Source organism: Oncorhynchus mykiss, chromosome 23 (assembly GCF_057628025.1).
Source record: "Oncorhynchus mykiss isolate SJ-2025 chromosome 23, ASM5762802v1, whole genome shotgun sequence".
Taxonomy (NCBI): domain Eukaryota; kingdom Metazoa; phylum Chordata; class Actinopteri; order Salmoniformes; family Salmonidae; genus Oncorhynchus; species Oncorhynchus mykiss.
Genome location: NC_143044.1, coordinates 2,705,975 through 2,728,983, shown reverse-complemented (window position 1 = coordinate 2,728,983; position 23,009 = coordinate 2,705,975). Strand labels below are relative to the sequence as shown.

At 43.4% G+C, this 23,009-nt stretch overlaps 1 long non-coding RNA gene across 2 annotated transcripts; it reads left to right on the top strand.

Annotated features, from left to right (window-relative positions):
* Nucleotides 1-22,518, top strand: LOC110502229 (uncharacterized). 2 transcript variants are annotated; one of them, XR_002470304.3, is made up of 3 exons: nt 3-108; nt 4,676-4,906; nt 20,579-22,518. It is a non-coding gene; the product is annotated as an uncharacterized LOC110502229 (long non-coding RNA). The 2 variants fall into 2 exon arrangements; XR_016490889.1 differs by lacking the exons at nt 4,676-4,906; nt 20,579-22,518 and adding an exon at nt 519-563 and having other exon boundaries at nt 1-108.
* Nucleotides 22,519-23,009: the final 491 nt, after the last annotated feature.

The following is a 23,009-nucleotide window of genomic DNA, read 5'->3' as shown; positions in this document are numbered from 1 at the left end:
GGAAAACAGAAAGAGACACGCAGAGAAGGAAACAGGAAGAGACGCCGAGAAGCAGCTAAAAACAACGCTACAGTGCAGGTCTTTTGTCACGCTTCAAAATATTTGTTTGTAAGTTCGATTCAAGCATTTAGCTAGTGATGATAATCTTGTTATTGTTATAATTACATATCAATGCTCGTTGCATTTACTCACACAAATTGCATTGCAGCTGTATTACCTTGCTCGTTCATCATGCAAACAAATTGTAAAATATACAATACTGTAGTTTTGTTACTGTTTCTAGTGAAATATGCTTTGTTATTCTACAGAGATGGTTGTATATTATCAAAGTAATGAAAGCAGTTAGCCAATTTCTATATGAGTAACAATTAGCTATGGTTTGGCGTCATGCCAGATGCATGATACATTGGCACGTGCTTTGTATTTTCATGCAACTTCAACTTGAAATGTATAATGTACAGCAACAATATGTCAATTTGAATTGAATACTAAAGTATATTCTTTTCTGTATTTTACAGTTTCACAACATAAACGTTTTCAATATATCCAGTCAAGAAAAGTCACACCTTGGGAGTTTTATTGAAGACTTAGTTGTTAGCTATCTGTCTAGTTTTGCATGGGAACGCAATTCAAGGGGAGAATAGCCACACCATAGCTGAGAACATGATTTTTTATGTAACGGTTTCTCCTTTCTCCTTTTGGTTTGGGAGAGAATGAGTCCCATCTGGTCCGTCAAGTCTACACCAATAGAAAGGACTTAATAGTCAGGATGGAAATAAACTTTTCATAAACCCTTAAAACATTGAAAAAACTTCCAAAACAACTATATTATTTTGCGTGGGTTGTATTAGCAACATCAATGACTACACACACATATAATAATATCATAATGAGTTCTGGTTCCTCCAGAAATGTCCTGTACCTCAGGCCTAAAAAGAGTCCAGCCCGGTAAAGGAGTTCAGTGAACTCAAGTGACTTTTGTCACGCAATGTTTGTCGTTCATTCAAGTGTAGCGTAAACCCAGTATTAATCATACAATCAATATAACAATTATTTTACCACAGAACTTTAAAGCGTATCAACTCTTACTAAGTCCTCAACTACAACTAACGACATAAATCATCACCGTATACATCACATCAAAACAAATGAAATACGGTATACAAAAAGGTGGTAGTCAGTCGGTCAGTCAGACAATCCAATCCAAGGCCACGAAGAACGGAGAGGTGTAGTCCACAGACGCAAAGAGTGGATCCGATCCTGGGTAAACTCTATTAGGCCACAAAACACACGTTTAACGGCAACAAAACAAACGGAATAGAGAAGCTTCGGAACTGAGGGTTGAACACATCCTCATTCACGTCTCCATCACAACCAGATGACATGATTGAGTAGAATACAGGAAAGGAAAATACAACACTGTTCCAGATGCCTTATCCAGAGCTCCTGCTTGTGATAACGGTGGCCCTCATCTTACATGTGCTACTGTCCTGTCAAGCAGGCGAGACTCAAAACGGACTTTCCCATCTCTGATGAGGCCATATGGAAAGCCCAACAGGATGATCCAGAAGTACAGGCTTTGTACCAGACTATCCTGGAAGATGGAGAAAAGAAGGTCAATCCTACCACAAAGCTGACCATCATTGAAGACAAAGTCTACCGAGTTGTACAACTACCTCACAGAACACTCTACCAAATGTACATACAGTGCCTTGCGAAAGTATTCGGCCCCCTTGAACTTTGCGACCTTTTGCCACATTTCAGGCTTCAAACATAAAGATATAAAACTGTATTTTTTTGTGAAGAATCAACAACAAGTGGGACACAATCATGAAGTGGAACGACATTTATTGGATATTTCAAACTTTTTTAACAAATCAAAAACTGAAAAATTGGGCGTGCAAAATTATTCAGCCCCCTTAAGTTAATACTTTGTAGCGCCACCTTTTGCTGCGATTACAACTGTAAGTCGCTTGGGGTATGTCTCTATCAGTTTTGCACATCGAGAGACTGGCATTTTTTCCCATTCCTCCTTGCAAAACAGCTCGAGCTCAGTGAGGTTGGATGGAGAGCATTTGTGAACAGCAGTTTTCAGTTCTTTCCACAGATTCTCGATTGAATTCAGGTCTGGACTTTGACTTGGCCATTCTAACACCTAGATATGTTTATTTTTGAACCATTCCATTGTAGATTTTGCTTTATGTTTTGGATCATTGTCTTGTTGGAAGACAAATCTCCGTCCCAGTCTCAGGTCTTTTGCAGACTCCATCAGGTTTTCTTCCAGAATGGTCCTGTATTTGGCTCCATCCATCTTCCCATCAATTTTAACCATCTTCCCTGTCCCTGCTGAAGAAAAGCAGGCCCAAACCATGATGCTGCCACCACCATGTTTGACAGTGGGGATGGTGTGTTCAGCTGTGTTGCTTTTACGCCAAACATAACGTCTTGCATTGTTGCCAAAAAGTTCAATTTTGGTTTCATCTGACCAGAGCACCTTCTTCCACATGTTTGGTGTGTCTCCCAGGTGGCTTGTGGCAAACTTTAAACTACACTTTTTATGGATATTTTTAAGAAATGGCTTTCTTCTTGCCACTCTTCCATAAAGGCCAGATTTCTGCAATATTCGACTGATTGTTGTCCTATGGACAGAGTCTCCCACCTCAGCTGTAGATCTCTGCAGTTCATCCAGAGTGATCATGGGCCTCTTGGCTGCATCTCTGATCAGTCTTCTTGTATGAGCTGAAAGTTTAGAGGGACGGCCAGGTCTTGGTAGATTTGCAGTGGTCTGATACTCCTTCCATTTCAATATTATCGCTTGCACAGTGCTCCTTGGGATGTTTAAAGCTTGGGAAATCTTTTTGTATCCAAATCCGGCTTTAAACTTCTTCACAACAGTATCTCGGACCTGCCTGGTGTGTTCCTTGTTCTTCATGATGCTCTCTGCGCTTTTGACGGACCTCTGAGACTATCACAGTCCAGGTGCATTTATACGGAGACTTGATTACACACAGGTGGATTGTATTTATCATCATTAGTCATTTAGGTCAACATTGGATCATTCAGAGATCCTCACTGAACTTCTGGAGAGAGTTTGCTGCACTGAAAGTAAAGGGGCTGAATAATTTTGCACGCCCAATTTTTCAGTTTTTGATTTGTTAAAAAAGTTTGAAATATCCAATAAATGTCGTTCCACTTCATGATTGTGTCCCACTTGTTGTTGATTCTTCACAAAAAAATACAGTTTTATATCTTTATGTTTGAAGCCTGAAATGTGGCAAAAGGTCGCAAAGTTCAAGGGGGCCGAATACTTTCGCAAGGCACTGTACCTGAAACTCTACGCCTTCAACTGCTTCAACATTTCCATTGAAGACCCATTAGCTGGTCATTTGGGCAGGTTCAAAACCTACAAGCGGTTCATCGTTCTCATCCTTACTCGAAAGCTGAACAATTCTTCTCGGCCAAGCTCGCTCCTAAATGGCAAGGACCATATAGGATTGTGGAGCAGATGGGCCCTTTGAACTACCGAGTGGTGAAAGAGGACACAGGTGAAGATATGCGCGTTGTCCATGTCTCACGCCTTAAGGCCTGTTACCCCTCGGCTGAGGAATAGGAGGCGATTGAGCGCCGCAAGGTCCTGGATATCTCTGAAGAGGAAAGTGAGGAGACTTTTCTCGGATTCCCAGACCCAGAAGTCTCACACCTTAAGGCCTGTGACCCCTCAGCTGAGGAGCGTGAGCTCCAAAAAGTCATGAATATTTTTGTAGAGGAAAGTGATGAGGAGACCTTTCTCGGTGTCCCCGACCAAGATGTGCCTTCCAGGGCAATGGTCGGCTTTTTCCATGGGAGGAGGTGTGTGACGGCCCTAACTTTTTCTGAACCGTCTCAGTGCTTCTCCTTCCAATAGGACGCTTTCCCTTTAATTCCCAATTAAATAACCAGCATCAGCTGCGCAAAAGTGGGGTTGTGATGGAGACGTGAATGAGGATGTGTTCAACCCTCAGGTCCGAAGCTTCTCTATTCCATTTGTTTTGTTGCCGTTAAACGTGTGTTTTGTAGCTTAATAGAGTTTACCCAGGATCTGATCCACTCTTTTGCGTCCGTGGACTACACCTCTCCGTTCTTCGTGGCCTTTCTCCGACTGACTACAACCTTTTTGTATACTGTAATTAATTTGTTTTGATGTGATTTATACTGTGTTGATTTGTGTAGTTAGGTGTAGAGGAGGACTTAGTTAGAGTTGATAGGCTTTATATTGCTTGTATGATTAATACTGGGTTTACGCTACACGGAATGAACGGACAAACATTGCGTGACAAAAGTCACTTGATTTCACTGAACTCCTTTACCGGGCTGGACTCTTTTTAGGCCCGAGGTACAGGACATTTCTGGAGGAACCAGAACTCATTGTGTTATATTATTATATGTGTGTGTAATCATTGATGTTGCTAATACAACCCACGCAAAATAATATTGTTGTTTTGTAAGTTCTTTCCAATGTTTTAAGGGTTTATTTCCATCCTGACTTTTACATACGTCCTTTGTATTGGTGTAGACTTGACGGACCAGATGGGACTCATTCCCTCCCAAACCAAAAGGAGAAACCAATGTTTTCTCTGGTAGGCACAACCTACCTGGCACCCCTATAAATAATAACCTCAAGTCAAAACCGTTACAGTAGGGAAAGGGAAGTTTGGCGAGGTGCTGCTGGCCAAGGCGAAGGCCATCGAGGAGGGCGAGGAGGATACAGTGGTGCTGGTGAAGAGCCTGCAGAGACGAGCAGCTGCAGTTAGTCTTCAGCCGCCAGGCCAACATTTTCTCCAAGCTGAGCCATGGCAACGTGGTGCGACTGCTGGGGTTGTGTAGGGAGGCCAAGCCCCACTATATGATTCTGGAGTACTATGAGCTGGTAAACACACACACACAAAGACACACACACGTGCACACAAAGACACACACACACATAGATACAGCACAGACGCATGCACACACATGCAGACACATCCACAAGTGAGAATGAGCGCACACACACACAGGTATTGGGGAGTAACGGATTACATGTAATCTGTTACATTACCAGCACAAATATTGTAATCAGATTACCGATACTTAAAAAAAAAAAAAAGATAATTACTTCTAGGATTACTTTCAAATTTAGAAGGGATGTTTGCAGAAAAAAAATGTCCATGAAACAATTGCTTGTTTTCTTAATGACCTTTTATATTGACGTCAATCATTAACTGAAAAAGTACTACTTGATCTTTCTGCCTGAGCAACATACACGGTCACAAAAGAAAATGGTATGGCGTGCCAACGCAATGCATTTTTTGGATGGTGCTTCAAATAACAATTTGTGTTCAAAGAAGAAAAGGGCAGGAATGTAACAGTTCAATGCAAACTATGTTTGCCCACTGTAAAGCTGCTGTCAACATCCAGAGACTTGACTTCGAACCTGAAGAAACACTTGGAGGTAAGGATGAAAATTGGCAGGTGTGGCGCATTAGCTTGCTAGTCTCTAGAGGCAGACAGGATGTCTTCACAATGTTACCAATGTTCCAGCATAGGTCAGAAAGTACTAGCTAACTAGTTAGTCAGATTTCTAGCTAGCCTGTTTAGTTTGCTAATTTGCCAACTCTCCTACACTATGGGGTATGCTGCTCACTTAAAGTTGCTCTGTCGGTTGCTAGCTATTGTAGTTAGAAAGATAACAAATTAGCACAATAGCATACTTGCTATGCTAACAATTGAGCTAATTAAGTCTATTTGAACTAAGATCAAATCAGTTGTAGATAGTTTTATTTTTTTATTTTTTTTATTTCACCTTTATTTAACCAGGTAGGCTAGTTGAGAACAAGTTCTCATTTGCAACTGCGACCTGGCCAAGATAAGGCATAGCAGTGTGAACAGACAACACAGAGTTACACATGGAGTAAACAATTAACAAGTCAATAACACAGTAGAAAAAAGGGGAGTCTATATATACATTGTGTGCAAAAGGCATGAGAAGGTAGGCAAATAATTACAATTATGCAGATTAACACTGGAGTGATAAATGATCAGATGGTTATGTAAAGGTAGAGATAGAGATATTGGTGTGCAAAAGAGCAGAAAAATAAATAAATAAAAACAGTATGGGGATGAGGTAGGTGAAAATGGGTGGGCTATTTACCAATAGACTATGTACAGCTGCAGCGATCGGTTAGCTGCTCAGATAGCAGATGTTTGAAGTTGGTGAGGGAGATAAAAGTCTCCAACTTCAGCGATTTTTGCAATTCGTTCCAATCACAGGCAGCAGAGAACTGGAACGAAAGGCGGCCAAATGAGGTGTTGGCTTTAGGGATGATCAGTGAGATACACCTGCTGGAGCGCGTGCTACGGATGGGTGTTGCCATCGTAACCAGTGAACTGAGATAAGGCGGAGCTTTACCTAGCATGGACTTGTAGATGACCTGGAGCCAGTGGGTCTGGCGACGAATATGTAGCGAGGGCCAGCCGACTAGAGCATACAAGTCGCAGTGGTGGGTGGTATAAGGTGCTTTAGTGACAAAACGGATGGCACTGTGATAAACTGCATCCAGTTTGCTGAGTAGAGTGTTGGAAGCAATTTTGTAGATGACATCGCCGAAGTCGAGGATCGGTAGGATAGTCAGTTTTACTAGGGTAAGTTTGGCGGCGTGAGTGAAGGAGGCTTTGTTGCGGAATAGAAAGCCGACTCTTGATTTGATTTTCGATTGGAGATGTTTGATATGGGTCTGGAAGGAGAGTTTAGAGTCTAGCCAGACACCTAGGTACTTATAGATGTCCACATATTCAAGGTCGGAACCATCCAGGGTGGTGATGCTGGTCAGGCGTGCGGGTGCAGGCAGCGAACGGTTGAAAAGCATGCATTTGGTTTTACTAGCGTTTAAGAGCAGTTGGAGGCCACGGAAGGAGTGCTGTATGGCATTGAAGCTCGTTTGGAGGTTAGATAGCACAGTGTCCAAGGACGGGCCGGAAGTATATAGAATGGTGTCGTCTGCGTAGAGGTGGATCAGGGAATCGCCCGCAGCATGAGAAACATCATTGATATATACAGAGAAAAGAGTCGGCCCGAGAATTGAACCCTGTGGCACCCCCATAGAGACTGCCAGAGGACCGGACAGCATGCCCTCCGATTTGACACACTGAACTCTGTCTGCAAAGTAATTGGTGAACCAGGCAAGGCAGTCATCCGAAAAACCGAGGCTACTGAGTCTGCCGATAAGAATACGGTGATTGACAGAGTCGAAAGCCTTGGCAAGGTCTATGAAGACGGCTGCACAGTACTGTCTTTTATCGATGGCGGTTATGATATCGTTTAGTACCTTGAGCGTGGCTGAGGTACACCCGTGACCGGCTCGGAAACCAGATTGCACAGCGGAGAAGGTACGGCGGGATTCAAGATGGTCAGTGATCTGTTTGTTGACTTGGCTTTCGAAGACCTTAGATAGGCAGGGCAGGATGGATATTGGTCTGTAACAGTTTGGGTCCAGGGTGTCGCCCCCTTTGAAGAGGGGGATGACTGCGGCAGCTTTCCAATCCTTGGGGATCTCAGACGATATGAAAGAGAGGTTGAACAGGCTGGTAATAGGGGTTGCGACAATGGCGGCGGATAGTTTCAGGAATAGAGGGTCCAGATTGTCAAGCCCAGCTGATTTGTACGGGTCCAGGTTTTGCAGCTCTTTCAGAACATCTGCTATCTGGATTTGGGTAAAGGAGAACCTGGAGAGGCTTGGGCGAGTAGCTGCGGGGGGGGGGGAGCTGTTGGACGAGGTTGGAGTAGCCAGGCGGAAGGCATGGCCAGCCGTTGAGAAATGCTTGTTGAAGTTTTCGATAATCATGGATTTATCGGTGGTGACCGTGGTACCTAGCCTCAGTGCAGTGGGCAGCTGGGAGGAGGTGCTCTTGTTCTCCATGGACTTCACAGTGTCCCAGAACTTTTTGGAGTTGGAGCTACAGGATGCAAACTTCTGCCTGAAGAAGTTGGCTTTAGCTTTCCTGACTGACTGTGTGTATTGGTTCCTGACTTCCCTGAACAGTTGCATATCGCGGGGACTGTTCGATGTTAGTGCAGTCCGCCACAGGATGTTTTTGTGCTGGTCGAGGGCAGTCAGGTCTGGAGTGAACCAGGGGCTATATCTGTTCTTAGTTCTGCATTTTTTGAACGGAGCATGCTTATCTAAAATGGTGCGGAAGTTACTTTTAAAGAAAGACCAGGCATCCTCAACTGACGGGATGAGGTCAATGTCCTTCCAGGATACCCGGGCCAGGTCGATTAGAAAGGCCTGCTCACAGAAGTGTTTTAGGGAGCGTTTGACAGTGATGAGGGGTGGTCGTTTGACTGCGGCTCCATAGCGGATACAGGCAATGAGGCAGTGATCGCTGAGATCCTGGTTGAAGACAGCGGAGGTGTATTTGGAGGGCCAGTTGGTCAGGATGACGTCAATGAGGGTGCCCTTGTTTACAGAGTTAGGGTTGTACCTGGTGGGTTCCTTGATGATTTGAGTGAGATTGAGGGCATCTAGCTTAGATTGTAGGACTGCCGGGGTGTTAAGCATATCCCAGTTTAGGTCACCTAACAGAACAAACTCTGAAGCTAGATGGGGGGCGATCAATTCACAAATGGTGTCCAGGGCACAGCTGGGAGCTGAGGGGGGTCGGTAGCAGGCGGCAACAGTGAGAGACTTATTTCTGGAGAGAGTAATTTTCAAAATTAGTAGTTCGAACTGTTTGGGTATGGACCTGGAAAGTATGACATTACTTTGCAGGCTATCTCTGCAGTAGACTGCAACTCCTCCTCCTTTGGCAGTTCTATCTTGACGGAAGATGTTATAGTTGGGTATGGAAATCTCAGAATTTTTGGTGGCCTTCCTGAGCCAGGATTCAGACACGGCAAGGACATCAGGGTTAGCAGAGTGTGCTAGAGCAGTGAGTAAGACAAACTTAGGGAGGAGGCTTCTGATGTTGACATGCATGAAACCAAGGCTTTTTCGATCACAGAAGTCAACAAATGAGGGTGCCTGGGGACATGCAGGGCCTGGGTTTACCTCCACATCACCCGCGGAACAGAGAAGGAGTAGTATGAGGGTGCGGCTGAAGGCTATCAAAACTGGTCGCCTAGGGCGTTGGGGACAGAGAATAAGAGGAGCAGGTTTCTGGGCATGGTAGAATATATTCAGGGCATAATGCGCAAACAGGGGTATGGTGGGGTGCGGGTACAGCGGAGGTAAGCCCAGGCACTGGGTGATGATGAGAGAGGTTGTATCTCTGGACATGCTGGTTGTAATGGGTGAGGTCACCGCATGTGTGGGGGGTGGGACAAAGGAGGTAACAGGGGTATAAAGAGTGGAACTAGGGGCTCCATTGTAAACTAAAACAATGATAACTAACCTGCACAACAGTATACAAGGCATATTGACATTTGAGAAAGACATACAGCGAGGCATACAGTAATCACAGGTGTTGAATTGGGAGAGCTAGCTAAAACAGTAGGTGAGACAACAGCTAATCATCTAGCACAACAACAGCAGGTAGAATGGCGATTGATTAGGCAGAGAGGGTCGGATTAACTACACACAGAGCCTAAGTGCGGCTGGGGCCGACAGATAAAACATAAACAAGCAGAATGGATTACCGTGATTAATGGACAGTCCAGCATGCATCAGCTATGTAGCCAAGTGATCAGTGTCCAAGGGGCAGCGGTGGATGGGGCAGGGAAGCTGGACTGGCGAGTGTTATCCAGGTTAGAAAACTAACAATGACCAAATAGCTTGTAGCCAGTTAGCTGGTTAGCTTCTGGAGGTTCTTGAGTGTGTTCTAAAAATGTAAAGATAATAGCGGTTCCGTATCACATTGGGTGAGGCAGGTTACCGGAAGGTATAAACAAATTAAAAATCGAAAAGGGATAGAAAGTAAATATGGGTTCAGTGAGTGTTTGGGACGCGGCGATTCAGACGGTTAGCAGGCCTGTGCTAACAAGCTAACAGTTAGTAGACGGTGCTAAACACGGTAGCAGTTAGCGGACCGGGCTAAACAAGCTAGCAGTTAGCAGGCCGAATTTGCAAGCAAGGAGATAGCAAGGGCTAGAGAGTTAGCCTTTGGGGACGTCGCGATGGGGGTATCTGTTTATTCCTCTTCATGCAGTGACATCGATGGACCGGTCGTGGGTCTGGATATTGTAGCCCAGGAGCTCAAAATGTTCCGTTTGCGATGGGAATCCGGGGATGAAAAATAAAATAAAATAATAAATAGGTCCGTTATGCTCTGGTTAGAGTCGCGTTGTTCGAACTGGCGAGAGCTTTCCGAGCTAAGGGTTAGCTGATGACCGGTTAGCTGAAGACCGCTAGCAATGTTTTGCTGAAGCTGGTAGTTCGTTGGCTAGCTTCAGTTGAGGGGTTCCAAGGTCCGAAGTAAATATAAATACTTTAGGAAAAATAGCTACGTTGGGTGAGGCGGGTTGCCTCACTGGACTAAATAGCCTAGTTGGCTATCTAAATCAAAAGTAAAAAAATTACGTTTTGAACGCTCTATAACTCAACATAACAAGATGCTCACTGTCAGGGTTGTCAGGGTTGTTGCTAACTATGGTTTCAGATTAACATGCTACCCAAATCAAAGCCACACTGCAGTTTTCTTGCTGTTCAATAGCTTTTTCAACCCAAATAAAGGCCTGTATTATTCAATCATAACTAAAATATATATATTTTTTATATTTGAGTATTTCTAGACAAACAATATAAATCACCATAGACATCCTTGCATCCATAGCCTTATCCATGTGTGAGTGGTTCCATGTCCCAACCCCAGCCATGTGTTCATCAGACAGTGGCAGGCTATAGAAAGTGAAACATATGTTTCAAAAGGAGGGCAAAAGTTGGGTAAAGCTACAATCCTTAATTGAAACAATAACAAGGTGCTCACGCCAATGTTATAATACTTACATTATACTGTAGTGTCATAGTTAAGTAATTACTATTTTTTTCAGAGGATGCAATGCAATCAATGGAAGACCTTGAGCAGGAAAAGGCAGCCAGATGACATGATTGAGTGCAGAGATGCACAGCTATCTACAGATGGCCAAAAAGGGACATCTTGTACACCATTGAAACAAGCAAAACTACAACCAGGAGGTCCACACACCTCACAAAGCCGGGTTAATCACCTGGTATTTGACATCATCATAGAGGACTTGCAACCCTTTTCACTAGTAGAGGTGCCTTCATTCCACAAGCTAGTAGTTAGTAGAAGAGGAAACAGTGGTGGGAGAAAGGTCATGTGTCGAAAGACTAATGCAACGAATTGAAGGGAATTTGAGTCCATGAAATATGCTCTCTCCACCAGAGCATAAAGTCAGTCTGCACCACAACAGACATCTGGTCTGTCCATAACAGAAGCTTCTTCGGCATGACATGCCACTGGATCGAGGAGGGCACCTTGTTGAGGAAGTCAGCTGCTTTGGCTTGTGTGAGACAGAGGACGTCATACCTACGATGTGATTGCTGCCAAGTTTGATAAGGCGATCAGTGAAAATGAAGAGGAACAAGATGAGACGGATGATGGAGTGAGGTTTGATGTGGGTGTGATTCTTGAACATTGTGTGGCACACACCCTCAACCTCCTGGACAAAGCTACATCCCAAGGTCCATCACGAAAATTGTACAGAAGTGCAATGTCAATGCACACAAGTCCACATTAGCTTCAGAGGCAATAGAGGACATTGCAAGCATGAAAGTAACTGTTCCATGTGTGACAAGATAGAGCCATCTCCAAACTCATAGCCCTCACAGATGACCAGCTGGGGCAAATTTGTGAAGACCCAGGTGTGAGCAGCAAACTACATCCTCGTGAAATTGCTTTTCTCAAGGAGTACAGTACAGTTCTACAGCCACTCACATTCTCTATTGATCTTCTTTAGGGAGAGAAGTGTTTTCTTGGCTTTCTTATCCCAACAATCCTAAGCTTGAAGTCTATGCTCTCAGAGAAAATACCTATTGCGACATTCACTGCACATATCATCACTGCGGTCATTGAGGCTGTAGACTGCCGGTTTGCACCCATGAAGCAAAAATGACATCTGCTACCGTGTCAAAGTTTAGACTGTGTTGGCTCTGATAGAAAACCATCCCAACTGCGAAGTACGGGGGTGGCAGCATCATGTTCTGCTGCTTTGCTGCAAGATGGACTGGTGCACTTCACAAAATAGATGGCATCATGAGGAGGTAAATGATGTGGATATATTGAAACAACATCTCAAGACATCAATCAGAAAGTTAAAGCTTTGTCGCAAATGGATCTTCCAAATGGACAATGACCCCAAGCATACTCCCAAAGTTGTGGCAAAATGGTTTAAGGACAACTATGTCAAGGTTTTGGGGTGGCCATCACAAAGCCCTGACCTCAATCCTATAGAAAATTTGTGGGCAGAACTGAAAAGTCGTGTGCGAGCAAGGAGGCCTAAAAAACCTGACTCAGTTACACCAGCTCTGTCAGGAGGAAAGGGCCAAAATTCACCCAACTTATTTTTTAAATTTTAATTGTATTTATTTCACCTTTATTTAACCAGGTAGGCTAGTTGAGAACAAGTTCGCATTTGCAACTGCGACCTGGCCAAGATAAAGCAAAGCAGTGTTACACATGGAGTAAACAATAAACAAATCAATGACACAGTGGAAAAAAGAAAGTCTATATACAGTGTGTGCAAAAGGCATGAGGAGGTAGGCAATAAATAGGCCATAGGAGCGAATAGTTACAATTTAACAGATTAACACTGGAGTGATAAATGAGCAGATGATGATGTGCAAGTAGAGATACTGTTGGCTGGGGTTGGAGTAGCCAGGAGGAAGGCATGGCCAGCCGTTGAGAAATGCTTATTGAAATTGTATTATTTATCAGTGGTGACCGTGTTACCTAGCCTCAGTGCAGTGGGCAGCTGGGAGGAGGTGCTCTTGTTCTCCATGGAAATTACAGTGTCACAAAACTTTTTGGAGTTAGAGCTACAGGATGCGAATTTCTGCTTGAATACGCTAGCCTTTGCTTTCCTGACTGACTGCGTGTATTGGTTCCTGACTTCCCTGAACAGTTGTATATCGTGGGAAGTATTCGATGCTATTGCAGTCCGCCAAAGGATATTGAGGGCATCTAGCTTAGATTGTAGGACTGCTGGGGTGTTAAGCATATCCCAGTTTAGGTCACCTAACAGAACGAACTCTGAAGCTAGATGGGGGGGCGATCAATTCACAAATGGTGTCCAGGGCACAGCTGGGAGCGGAGGGGGATCGATAGCAGGCGGCAACAGTGAGAGACCTATTTCTGGAGAGGTTAATTTTTTAAATTAGAAGTTCAAACTGTTTGGGTATAGACCTGGAAAGTATGACATAACTTTGCAGGCTATCTCTGCAGTAGATTGCAACTCCTCCCCCTTTGGCAGTTCTATCTTGACAGAAAATGTTGTAGCTGGGTATGGAAATCTCAGAATTGTTGGTGGCCTTCCTAAGCCAGGATTCAGACACGGCAAGGACATCAGGGTTGGCGGAGTGTGCTAAAGCAGTGAGTAAAACAAACTTAGGGAGGAGGCTTCTGATGTTGATATGCATGAAACCGGGGCTTTTTCCATCACAGAAGTCAACAAATGAGGGTGCCTAGGGACATGCAGGGCCTGGGTTTACCTCCACGTCACCCGAGGAACAGAGGAGGAGTAGGATGAGGGTACGGCTAAAGGCTATCAAAACTGGTCGCCTAGAGCGTTGTGGACAAAGAGTAAAAGGAGCAGATTTCTGGGCGTGGTAGAATGGATTCAGGGCATAATGTGCAGATGGGTATGGGGTGGGTAAGCCCAGGCACTGAGGAGGTAAGCCCAGGCACTGAGTGATGATAAGAGAGGTTGTGTCTCTGGATAAGCTGGTTATAATGGGTGAGGTCACCGCATGTGTGGGAGGTGGGACAAAGGAGGTATCAGAGGTATAATGAGTGGAACTAGGGGCTCCGCAGTAAACTAAAACAATGATAACTAACCTAAACAACAGTATACAAGGCATATTGACCTATGAGAGAGACATACAGAGAGGCATAAAGTAATCACAGGTGTTGATTTTGGCGAGCTAACTCAGACAACAACGGGTGAGACAACAACAGCTAATCAGCTAAAACAACAACAGGTAAAATGGCGATGACTGGGCAGAGAGGGTCGGTTAACTACACACAGAGCCTGAGTTCGCGGCAGGGGCCGACAGATATTTTTTTAATTTTTTTTTACAAATAAATAAACAGAATGGAGTACCGTTATTAATGGACAGTCCAGCGGGCGTCAGCTATGTAGCCAAGTGATCATAGGTTCCAGGGGGCAGCAATAGAAGGAACAGGGGAGCCACGGAGTAGTCGCTACCACGCTTTCACGCGGGCGACGCGGCGTTTAAAGTTAGTAGAAGTGTCTGCTCCAACGGAGGCCGGTTGAAGGCACAGCGGATGGAGTATTCGTCGGTAGACCTGGTGTCGACTAAGGATCCAAGCCCGATGGTAAAAGATGTGTTGTAGTAACTTAGTTTTCTATCCGGGAGATGCGCCTGGCTCATGGCTAACTGGTGCTAGTTTCGGGGCAGGGGCGTTAGCCACTATAGCCACTCGTTAGCAGCGGTGATCCGGTGCCAAGGTCCAGAGTTTACAGCAAGGATCCGGTGGAGTAGTGTGTTCTAGCCGTGTTTGGGTGGAGTCCGGGTGAACAACTGAGTAGGCCGGGAGGTGGGTCTCAGGGATAGCTTCGGTACTGGGTAACTCGGTGGGTGCTAGCTAGCTGTGAAAATCAGGAGAATGGTCCAGGGATTACGGCAGGAATCCGGCGTTGTAGTGGAGATACAGTCCGTTACTGGTAGGTTGGCGAGTATTATCCAAGCTAAAAAAAGGGCTGGTACCTATGCGAAGGTAAAGGCCACTAGCAGCGGCTAAATAGCTTGTAGCTAATTAGCTGGTTAGCTTCTGATGGCTAGGAGGTTCTTGCTATGAGGTTTAAAAATAATAGCGGTTCCGTATCACATTGTGTAAGGCAGGTTACCGGAAGGTATAATTGAACTAAAATGGAGAAGAGATTGAAAATAAAATTGAAATACAAATAAAAAAATAAGAAAAAATACAAAAGTACACGAGAGGACGAACAAAACACGTCTGCACTGCTACGCCATCTTGGATTATTGTGGAAAGCTTGTGGAAGGCTACCCGAAACGTTTGACCCAAGTTAAATATTTTAAAGGCAATGTTACCAAATACTAATTGAGTGTATGTAAACTTCTGACCCACTGGGAATGTGAAATAAATCACTCTCTCTACAATTATTCTGACATTTCACATTCTTAAAATAAAGTGGTGATCCTAACTGACCTAAAACAGGGACATTTTACTAGGATTAAATGTCAGGAATTGTGCAAAACTGAATTTAAATGATATAATCCAAAAGTAACTGAAAGTAATCAGATTACATTACTGAGTTTAGGTAATCCAAAAGTTACGTTACTAATTACAATTTTACAGGGAACTAGTAACAGTAATGGCTTACATTGAAAAAAATTACCTGCCCAACCCTGTACATGCACAACACACACACTACATGATAGATGCTGAACAATTACATACCCATATAACAGACTCTCATTCATATAGACCAGCAGTGTCAAACATACACGGATCCGCGAGGGGTTTGAATTGTTTCAATATACTTTAAAATGACTAAAACCAAATTGGCACTATGTAGAAATTATTCTTGACTGTGTCCAGCTCACTAATAATCCCTGAAATGAAAGGTAGAAAGTCAGGGAGCATCCAGAATTCCCAAAATGATAGGACTGTTTTTTGTACCCTCTAGTGCCAAGGCTGCGAGGGCTGCTGCCCAAGTGGCTGACTGTCCACCAACATGCTGTACTGTACTGTATTGTATACAACACATCCCAAAAGCCCCTAATATTTTGTGGGACTTCAATCATTTCAAACTGGAAATGTCACTACCTGGGTATGAACAATATATTAAATCTGAAAATAGAAATATGTTACGGAAATGTTAAAAATGCATATACTGCTAGAGCCGAGCCAAACCATCCCTGTCTAACTCTGATCACAACATTCTCGAGCTCATTCCCACCTACCGTACAGATCGAGCAGTAAACCCCTTGTGAAATCTGTGAATGTGTGGACTGAGGACAGAATAGAATCACTTCAAGGATGTTTTTTGTGTACAGGATATTTTTTATGAGTTAGACATGCACAAATCAATACAAATTCTTTGTACCCCCAAAAAAGCAACAAAGGCATATCCAAACATCAAACCGTACATCACAAAGGAGGTAAAGGACTGTATCAACTGCAAGAGACAAGCATTCAAAAATAAGGACCCACAACAACTGAAATGTGTGCAAAAGGAGCTCAGCCAAAAGCTCAGGGAGACAAGGAAACAACACATGGAATCAATTAAAAAATAGTTCTTTACAATGAACTCCAAAATACTGTTGGGGTCGATGACAACAATCACCAACATGAACTCCAAAAAACTGTTGGAGTCGATGACAACAATCACCAACATGAACCCTGCAAAAATCATTGCACACACCAGATGAGCAGACCAAGACCAATTAATGAATTGTTTTTTATTTCATTTAAAATTTGATGTACATGACTTCTCTGTTGAGTGTGATAATGTGATTGATTCCATTGTTATTGATGACTGTGCTCATAGAAAGTATATTTTCTGGGTGATTTCAATATTGACTGGCTTTCATCAAGCTGCCCACTCAAGAAAAAGCTTCAATCTGTAACCAGTGCCTGCAACCTGGTTCAGGTTATCAGTCAACCTACCAGGGTAATTCTACATCCAGATCTATCAGATGTAGTGATCACAATATAGTAGCCATATCTAGGAAAACCAACGTTCCAGAGGCTGGGTTTAATATAGTGTATAAGAGGTCATACAATAAGTTTTGTAGTGATTCCTATGTTGTTGATGTAAAGAATATTTGTTGGTCCGTGGTGTGTAATGAGGGGCAAATAAACGTTGCTTATCCCAGTTACTAATAAACATGCACCCTAAGGCTAGGCGTCCCACTAGCAGTACAACTTCCAGGGACACTGGAGGGCATGCAATTCAAATAAATAATCATAAAGATTATGGATACTTAAAATTTAGGAACATACAAGTGTCTTATATTGGTTAAAAGCTTAAATTCTTGTTAATCTAACTGCACTGTCCGATTTACAATAGGCTTTACAGCGAAAGCATGCCATGTGATAGTTTGAGGACGGCGCCCCACATCAAAATATTTTTTTCCACCAGCACAGGTTTCATAAATTCACAAATAGCGATTAAATATTCACTTTTTGAAAATCTTCATTTGATTTGTCATCCAAAGGGTCCCAGCTACAACATGTAGTGTCATTTTGTTATATAAAATCCATCTTTTTATCCCAAAAAGTCTATTTAGTTGCCACCATCGATTTGAGGAATCCACTCGTTCAACATGCAGAGAAAGGAATCCAAAAAGCTACTTGCTAAAACAAGTCAAAATACATTTCTATTTCATCCTTGGGTACCCTAAAATGTAATTCAACTATAATATTTCGTACAGAAAGAAGTATGTTCAACAGGAAAACGATATTAGCAGGTGCGTGTCCTCTTCGTCGCGTGCGCACAGACTGATTTCCAAGTCTGTATCCCAGTACTAAAACTCATAATTCTTCCTCGTTTGGGAAGAAACAGGCCTGAAACCTTGAACAAACCTTGGACATCCAGTGGAAGCCATAGGAATTGCATACTGGGAGCTAGATTAAATTTTTTCCGTATACGTTCTAATGGAAGAGCATTGGCTCTCAAAGAAACAAAAAATTATGGTTGGTTTTCTTTGGATTTTCTCTTACCATATCTATTGTTTTATTGTCTCCTACATTATTGCAACATTTCTACAAACTTCTGAGTGTTTTCTTTCCAATGGTACCAATTATATGCATATCCTGGCTTCAGGGCCTGAGCAAGTTTAGGCCCTGAAGCCAGGCAGCTACTTTGGGCATGTCAATCAGGCGGAAATGGAGAAAAATAGACCCTAGCCTGAAGAAGATTTATTAAGAAAATGACTAAAAACTGTTAAATCCCAGTGGATTGATAAGGAATTTAAAAATTGTATGGTTGGGATGAGGCAAAAGGAATGGCAAATAAGTCTGGCTGCACAAACGATTGGCAAATGCACTGTAAATTGAGAGATCATGTGACTAAACTGAATAAAAAGAAGAAACTATACTATGAAACAAAGATACATGACATGACATAAAGAATGATAGTAAAAAGCTTCGGAGCACCTTCAATGAAATTTGGGGAAAAAAGGCAAACTCAGCTCCATCATTCATTGAATCAGATGGCTCATTCATCACAAAACCGACTGATATTGCCAACTACTTCAAAGATGAGCAAACTTAGGCATGACATGCCAGCAAAAAACACTGACACTACACATCCAAGTATATCTGGCAAAAATATGAAAGACCAACATTTTAATTTTGAATTCCGTAAAGTGAGTGTGGAAGAGGTGAAAAAATGATTGTTGTCTATCAACAATGACAAGCCACCGGGATCTGACAACTTGGATGGAAAATGACAGGATAATAGCGGACAATATTTATTCTAAAAACATGCAGAGGAACTGACTCCGGCCTGGTGCCATATCTTTCAGTGGTCTGTAGACTCCCATCCTCTCCCATCCATTTGGAAAAAGGCCATTATCACTCCAGTCCCGAAAAAGCCTTGTCCAAAAGAAAATAATGACTTTAGACCTGTTTCCCTGACCCCCATCGTAATGAAGTGTTTTGAAAAGACCATGGTGTGGGAGCTCCGTTCAGATGTGAACCCTGTGTTCGATTTTGTGTTTGATTTTGCCTATAAGAAAAATTGTGGGACTCATCATGCAATCAACATCTGGAAAACCCCAAGGCCTAAGCTAGACTGTTAGTTATTGATTTCAGTTCAGCATTTAAGACAATACTGCCACATGTCCTACTCAGCCAGTTAAAGCAGATGCGTGTTAACTCCTATACCATAAGGTGTTACCACTCATTCCTGACTATCCATACTCAACAGGTTAGAGTTAACAGGAGATGGTGTTTGTCCCCAAATCTGTCGGCGACCACGCACCTATGGTTGTCCACAATGCTGAAAATAATGCTCCTGTTATACTATGCGGCCATAGAGTATCTTGAGATACGGCATCACAGTGTAGTTTGACAATTTATCAGTCCAACTGAAATCCCAAATTACCTGCCTGATACAAACTGCCATGAAGGTTATGGGTGTGAGGCTACATCCCTCCCTGCAGACTATTTTTGAACAGACAAGCACAGATTTTTTTGTAGATCAGATAAAACCAGATCCTTCCCATGTCCTTTACTCTGAGTATCACCTCAGATGCTATAGGGTCCCTCCTCCCTTCAGGCAGACACTATAGGGACCCCCCTTCCCTCAGGCAGACACTGTCTCTCCTCGCCTCAGGCAGACGCTATAGGATACCTCCTCCCCTCAGACATACGCTATAGGGTCCCCACATGTAAGCTGAACAGGTGTAAGCCTTCCCATGTCCTTCAAATACCTAAACGACAATAAGTAAAGCTGAGCTGTTAGTACGCGACTGACAGAATAAGGGAATAAGCAAAGTATTACTTATGTGGCTATATGAGAACTGTATGATGATAATGGTAACGTGCAATGTATGTATTATGTTGAGTGTCTAATGTAGTGTCTATTTTGTGTACAGTAGTGCTGTGTGTCTGACAATTTTCCCCTAGGGACATTAAAGTTCATCCTTTCCTATCCTCCTTATAGTATGTGAAATTTCTAAAATGTTAAATGCCACGATGTCAAACTAATTTGGCCTTTTCATCTAGTATGAGAATCATCTTTCCAGACCCATGTGCGTTTGACAACAGCCAATAATCAGATAAGGTGATGAGCTGTACCAAAATGAACGGATGGCTGGTAGCAAAGCAATTGTGCATTAGATTACACAATCTCAGTATGGATGAGCCTAGTATGTTGATATTTTACATAAGTAAACTATAGTTAATTCTGTTTCTACTATACAGTACATTCTAAATAGTATGTAGTACAATTAGTGCACAGCATGCAGTTTTAGTAAGTAGTAAGCAAGACAGATTTCGGACACGGCCACTCTCCTATTCTTGGGGTAACTTCAAGCTATTCTCGAGTGTCAATCGCAGGACTGTGATTAATCATTTTTATGGTTCTGTTAGGAGAATAACTTGTATTTGCTTGACATTGTATTGAGATAGACTGTACTGTAGGTCACCTTGACAAAGTGTCTGCTAAGTGGCACATACAGTATCATCATTTTATTTGATCAAGCTGAGGGCAGGCTGTCTGCCCAATAATTCTTATGAATTCCCTACCAGAACCAGTTTTACTCTATTCTTATTATGATTTGACTTATTGCTCTATAAGAATGGAGTGAATGAGTCAAATCACATTGACCTGTACATTCTGTCTCCCAAGTCTAACCTCCCCTGTCTCTCTGCTCCACTCTTTTCTCCCCAGGTCTGCAAGCAGGCAAGATTAAGCTGCCCATGCCCGATGGCTGCCCCTGAAGTCTACAAGCGCATGTGCCACTGCTGGGCACCCAGTCTCAAAGAGCGCCCCTCCTCCAGTGAGTTCGTCAATGCCCTGGGGGAGCTGTCCTCGGACAGTGAAGCTTGAGAGGAGGACAACTGACCCCACCCCACCTCCATCTCTGCCCCCCCCTCCCAAATGAACACAGAAATGCTGGATTTTTCTGAGTCACAGATTTCAGGGACGAGGTGCGTGGCAAGGAGTTATTATTTCTAAGGACGTGTGGATAAGAAGAAGATAATACTTTTTTATACCCTTGCGTGTGTGTAGATGGTTTCATGTGAGGAGTGCCAGGAGTTTACCTTTGCCTTAATTGCAGCATGGAAGGCATGCCCGCTGACGCTGTCCCTCTTTGCTCATGTGGTTTCACTGTGCCCATGCCTGGCATGGGTCTCTCAGGGTGTGTCCTAGAGACGCTCTCCCTCTACTCTATGACCCTGCAGCACAGGAACCATAGGAACTACAGTGCCTCTCCTTGCCTACCAGGACCTCAATCTACCAACCCTTAAATCCCCCCAACTAATCCAGGAGGAGAATTTAAACTACTTTTGTCCAGCAGGGGGCACATTGTGTATGTGCTGCACTGGACTCACCACCTGAATGCTGTATGTGCAGTACCGTGAAAATGTATTTGCCCCCTTTCTAATTTTCTCTACTTTTGCATATATATTTATTTATTAAATACAAATTTGTATTTTTACTACTTTTTCTCCCCAATTTCGTGATATCCAATTGGAAGTTAGTCTTCTCCCATCGATGCAACACTGACTCGGGAGAGGTGAAGGTCGAGAGCCATGCGTCCTCCGAAACACGACCCTGCCAAGCGACACTGCTTCTTGACACACTGCTCGCTTAACACGGAAGCCAGCCGTACCAAACATCGTCCAGCTGGCAACCGTGGTCAGCTTGCAGGTGCTTGGCCTGCCACAAGGAGTTGCTAGAGTGCAATGGGACAAGGAAATCCCGGCGGACCAAACCCTCCCCTAATGCAGACAACACTAGGCCAATTGTGCGCCACCTCATGGGTCTCCTATTCACGGCCGGCTGTGACACAGCCTGGGATCGAACCCGGGTCTGTAGTGATTCCTCAAGTGCCTTAGACAGCTGCGCCACTCGGGAGGCCCTACTTTTGCATATTTTTGATACTGAATGTTAACAGATTTTCAACCAAAACCAAATATTAGACAATGGGAATCTGAGTGAACAGATAACACAACAATGACATACAGTACTTATTTCATTTATTTCATACAGAAAGTTATGCAACACACAATGCCCCTGTGTGAAAAAAAGTAATTTCCCCCTTACACTCAATAACTGATTCTGCCACCTTTAGCTGCAATGACTCCAAACAAACTGTTCATGTAGTTGTTTATCAGTCTTTCACGTCGCTGTGGAGGAATGTTGGCCCTCTCTCCCATGCAGAACTCAGCGACATTTGTGGGTTTTCAAGCAGGAACTGCTTGTTTCAATTCCTGCCACAACATCTCAATTGCAATTAGGTCTGGACTTTGACTAAGCCATTCCAAAATGTCAAATTTGTTGCTTTTTAGCCATTTTCATGTAGACTTGATTTTGTATTTTGGATAATTGTCTTCCTGAATGTCCCAGCTGCGCTTCAGCTTCAGCTCACATACGTATGGCCTGTCATTCTTCTGTAGAATTCTCTGATACAGAGCATAATTCATGGTTCTTTCTATTAAGACTAGTCGTCCAGGTCCTGAGGGAGCAAAGCATCCCCAAATGTTTGTTTTTTATGAAGGCTATGTGCTTACACTTAGGCCTGTTTTTGAATCCGCTTCAGCTAATGGCCACAGTAACCATGATGTATACAAGCTGCTACCAATAAAGTTTCATGTGTTTTTAAACAAGGTGTTTCGTCTTTCTAATTTCTGTGTTACATAGAACTCACTCTGATTGGCCCCATACACACTCAAGTTGTGAAACTGATGTGCAACACGTTTTACATGTACACTCTTAGAAGAAAAGGTGCAATCTAGAACTTAAAATGGTTTTTTGGGTGTCCCCATAGGAGAACCCTTTGAACCCCAAAAGGGTTCTTCTACCTGAAACCAAAAAGGGTATGTAGACTGGAGAGATTGGAGATACTGAAGAGCCAGCAGTGTAAGGAACTTTGTAGAAGTTAAAGAAAGATTGTTTGACAAATGCCCCTCTGAGGCTTTAGGGACGTGTCATTGTAGGCCTGTACTCTGTGGGTCTATAAGAGCTGTGTTGTCTCAGATGTGTGTTTACATGAATGGACGGTCACACAGGACCGAGGCTGGAGGCAACAGGATCTTGGTCTGACACAGAACTTTTCACAGAACTTCACAGCCCCATGATGTTGCTACCTCTTCCT